Here is a 5,172-nt window from a genome sequence, read left to right as displayed (position 1 = left end):
CATGATCCATCATGTCAGCTGTATAATTGGTTATGTATATGATTTTGCTACACATATCACGAATTTTAGTACATAAATAATATGTTATAATGGACTATGATCCACTGTAGTTGATTATGGTAGACATATTAGTGAGGACATTTTTGTCGTATAAAATTCAAGTATACGAATTCAATTAAATCCTCATTGTTTTGTAGGTATAAAATTGACTGTGGGACCCACATATAAATTTCCCTAATTTCTCACAAATCCAGACTCTTAATCATGGATGTTTTTTTTTTCTTTAACATCACAACACTTCCTTCCCGCTACATATTAGTGAGGACATTTTTGTCATATAAAATTCAAGTGCACAAATCCGTTCAAATCCTTATTGTTTTCACTAGTACACAAAGGGTCTTTTACGTTGGGTATTTTGAGCCTTTTACGTCGGAAAAGGTTCCGACGTTAATACGGGAGACGTAAATTTAAGTCGCCTCTAAAACGCGACGTAAATTTACGTCGGACATGGCTTGTCCGACGTAAATTTACGTCGGCCATTGCAAGGCCCGACGTAAATTTACGTCGGACAAGTCATGTCCGACGTAAAATTATGGGGTTTTTTTTAAAACGTTTATAAATTTTTGATATACCCAACACCTGCATATATATAGTCCAGAATACCAAATCTAAACCAGGCAGTCCAGAATAGAAATTCAAATTATATTTCAAAATTGAATGACAAAAAGAAAATAATATATAAATCTTAAAAAGCATAAATTATGACAATGTAAATCCTATTATCCTAAAAAAGCTATAAAACATATGTTTGTCAATGCTATCTAACTAACTAAACTAACTAACTATCAAACTATAAACATAATATCTAACTAACTAAACTTAGAAATCTAACTATGATATACTTTGAAGAAAAAAAGTTGCTCATTGTTCTCTTATCTTGAGCATCTCATCTTCGGGCAATGGAGATGGATCTTGAAAGACCTGAAACATTAATTTAAGTGTCATTAATATGCAATGTTAATTATCCTAAAGGTAAATATACTTAAATAAATTTTGATATGAATTACCTGCGCCCAAGAATCAATAATACCCGCAGAAACTATGGCTCTCATCCAATACATGATGTAATAGCCACATTCAAACGAGTCTTGTTGCCTATTACACTAAAATGAGAAACAAATAACTATTATTTCCAAAGTCAATAAATTTAAATATTATTGACTATATGAATTAATTTGCTAACCTTAGGGTATATGAAATGCAATGACTTTGATGATCTGGCTCTTCCACTTAAAATATTAACTCCAGACACGATTCTAATTAATTGAAATAAAAACAAATGTTAGCCAATATATATAATTACAGTTTTAAAACATAATGAAAAAATTTAATTACCCTTGTAATTGACATTCAATTTCGTGGCTTGGTTTTCGATGTAGTGAACAAAACCACACCACGGTGTATTCCTTAGGAATGATTACCATTAACTGCCAATGAGACCTACATTGTATGACAAATAAATTAGTTATAAAATTACCATGATTAAAAAACCAATTAAAAAACTAACCCGTCAATGTATGGAGCCATGTATATATCTCTTCTTGAGTCACTCATCCATGTTTGCATATATTGCTGGATCTGGACCTGAGTGTTTCCTGATTTTTGGATGGATTGAGGCTCAATAAATCCATATACTTCTGCTTGTGCATGCTCCACACTCAATTTGTCCATGTATCTAACACAAATAATTATTATAAGTTAAATGTAATTATTGTAAATTTAGACTCATAAAAGAAAATATGACTTACATGGCCCACAACTGTATGATAGAAATATTTAACATGGAGTTTCCCCCAACAATCTCAAATGCATCAGGCATAGATATGTATAGTGGAACAGCAGCGCTATCAACTCCAAAAACTCTAATGTCCCACTGCAATTGAATTGGCTTCTTCTTTAATCGTGGTAATATGATTAGAAGCTTAGATATGGGATCATCCTCAGCTGCTGCGATATTAGCATCATCAACATGAGGTTCTCTCATAACCTCCTTACCACGATTGATAAAATCCTAAAGAAATAATCACAATTAGTTAAACAATAATAGAATTATAAGAATATAAAAGAGCAATAATATAATTACATTTGCCCGTGCTGAAAGCGGCATGACCAAACGTTTTGGCCAAGCTAAGAATGTGCCGGTTGCCTGCCCCACTAGTTGAACCTCTGTATTGGGCAAAGGCACTGGAGCAGCAGCATCTTGAACTTGGTCAACTACAACCCGTGTCCAGTCTGGCTGTAGAGGGACACCATGGATGGTTGAGCCACCCTCAAATACTCGGCCAATAGCCACTAACCGTGGGGGGTCATCCTCAACATATAACTCACACTGGTTTGGTACATCAGTGTGAGTCTGATCCGGTGAGGGATCTGGAGCAGCACAACTCCCTTTAGTGTTGACTCGAACACCATCATGAGCAACTACAGTCTGTTGCTGAGAACGAGCCAAAAGTTCAAACTTCTGTTCAAACTCTTTTTGAATATTCTTCAATTTCTCTTCAAACTGCATCTCCAATCTCTGCTCCATTCTCTGCATAACCTCTTAACTGCAAGAGTCAACAGTGCTCCTCGATGATCGGGCACCAAAGAAATCTCGGTGGCTTCAAGAACCACCAAGACCACGCACACGGCCTCCGTGCTCTGGCCTTCCTATGGCCGTTGTGAGGATATCATTCCGACCATCGGAAACAAATGAGCCCTGGGTGCTCTGCTCAACTAAACCCTCCTACAACATATTAACAATAAGTATACCCTAAACTACACTTATGAATTAAATGAGTTGAAATGAAGAGTCTTAGTTTGTATATTTTTACTTACTATTTTATCAGCAACGACCCTAGCAGACTCAGAAGTCATTTGCCCATCTGATTTTGTCCGGGCTGCTATCCACATCTCATGGCGGGGAGGTGACTCCACACGGTCAGCAGACTCAACCCCTGCTGCCTCTGCCCTAGCCTTCTTCATTTCCTTTTTTTTCTCTTTCATATCCCCCTCTTGAGAATAGATGGGGTGCATCATTCTTGGCCTGTCGTTCTTGGGCAGCTATTCTTTTAGCCTGCAATAATACAAAAAAGAAAATGAGATTAATTAAAATATACCTTAAGTATTTGTGTCAATGTAAGAGTTATCAATAACTAACCTGCCACGAAGGGTCCAATCGAGTGGCACGAAATTGCATCCACTCCTCATCAGTGATCTGGTACTTTAGACAGGGAGTCTCATTTTGTCGCTCTCCAAATACATACTCCCGTGTCAAGAAAGTCTTGAAGTCTCTCCACCTGGTGGCCAGGGCAGATAACATCTTCCTCCTCATGACCTCGGTGTTGGGAATGTCAAAATTTTTCTATGAAAATAACAACAATTAATAAATAATGTATTTAAGTTATATAATATTCAAGGGATGTGAAAGTATATACCTGAATATCCTACCACATGAGGTTCTTGTCAACCTCCTGAACGTCATCCCATGATGGAATGATAATAGAAACATGTCGTCGAGCTAGGACTCCCAAATAGCTCTTAAACTTGGCAGCATTTGGGCCTGATGCCTTGCCAGAACGAGGATCCACCTCAACCGGTGTCCTCTCCTTGACAATGCGTCCAGCTGTCAACCCAGACAATCGGGTGACAGATCTACCTTCCCTTCTTCCACTGCCAGACCCAGAATCCTCCATAATCCTGAAAAAATTAAACTTTCATTATTAAAACAATGAATTAACTGAATAGACAAATAAAGTAAAAAAGATAATAACAATATAGCAACAAAATAACTAATAAAAAAACAAATAATACACAAACAAAAACCTATCTGGAACAGCCCATACTAAAATCAGAACGGGCCGTTCCAGATAAACAATTTACAATACAAAAAATTTAAGCAGAACGGGCCGTTCTGCAAGCAGTACGGACCGTTCTGCAAGCAGAACGAGCCTTTCTACAAGCAGAATAGCCCGTTCCAGATGAATAAATAGCATAAAATAAAACAAAAATTTGCGTAGACAAGAAACTAACCTCAAACGTGTAATGTGCAGACACTTAGAAAGTTACAAACGTCCAATGTAGAAACAAACGCACTGAGAGACTTAGAGATTGAGAGAAAAGGGATTATTAGTTTCCGTAAACAGGGAGCGCGGGAACGAAAAATGGAGTGCGCGTTTGATTTTAGGGGCATATTTACGTCGGGTGAGGGTTGGTCCGATGTAAATTTACGTCGGACAGTGAGAGCTCCGACGTTAATGGGATAATTTACGTCGGACCCCCATTTGTCCGACGTAAATTAGTTCCCATTATTTACCATTTTGCCACCGCGTTTTTATAACGTCGGTGGTGCCTTCTTCCGACGTCATTTAGGTGACGTAAAAGCCTCTTTTTGCACTAGTATTTGTAGGTATAAAATTGGACGTGTGACCACATGTAAATACCCTTATTCCTCATAAATCCAAGAGAAGGAGAAGAAGCAGAAGTAATAGCATCATAAGAGACCATGAGGGAAATATTATCCAAAATCTTAAGGAATGACATATTATATAGGCCTTAAACGTGAATGAATACTTGTTATCATATGAGAATAATATAGAATTAGAATAGATTAATTACTGCATGATTTAGTGGATTGTGTTATCGTGTTGCTGGATTAATGTATGTTGTTTGTTACTTATGTAATTATGAATGATTGTATTGATGTGTTTGTCTTGTGTTATTGTTGATGAATGATATGAATAACACATGGTGAATGAGAATAATTGGTATTGAGATGATGAACATGTTTGTGTTATTATGAGACAATATAAGATGAGATGAGATTAATTCTAAAAATGAATGAGAGTTTGTGATATACTTGATTCACAGCCTCTCTGAGATGTAATAGAGCTTTTGATGACATTTGGCGTGTGATATCTTTAAGATGAATAAATAAGAGCCTTTAAAATGCTTGATGTGCAACCTCTTTAGTAATGAAAATACTAAGATGCTAAGATGAACGAGAGTTTGTGGTAGCACTAATGTATAATTGAGTTTTTTTTAATGACATTTTGATGTATGACCTCCTTAGTAATAAAAATACTATGATGCTAAGATGAATGGCAGCTTGTGACAAAACTTATTGTGACTTTT

General features: G+C 36.5%; 1 long non-coding RNA gene across 1 annotated transcript; it reads right to left on the bottom strand.

Annotated features, from left to right (window-relative positions):
• Positions 1-677: 677 nt before the first annotated feature.
• On the bottom strand, positions 678-2,530 carry LOC145958823 (uncharacterized). Its single transcript, XR_014434376.1, has 4 exons — positions 1,568-2,530; positions 1,244-1,500; positions 1,068-1,163; positions 678-981 (listed from the first exon to the last, which is right to left on the bottom strand). It is a non-coding gene; the product is annotated as an uncharacterized LOC145958823 (long non-coding RNA).
• Between the last annotated feature and the right edge of the window lie 2,642 nt (positions 2,531-5,172).

This window comes from Cajanus cajan, chromosome 6 (genome assembly GCF_000230855.2).
Source record: "Cajanus cajan strain Asha chromosome 6, NIPB_CcT2T_4, whole genome shotgun sequence".
Taxonomy (NCBI): Eukaryota; Viridiplantae; Streptophyta; class Magnoliopsida; order Fabales; family Fabaceae; genus Cajanus; species Cajanus cajan.
Note: the sequence above shows the minus strand (reverse complement) of the source record. Positions and strands in the feature narration are given on the sequence as shown.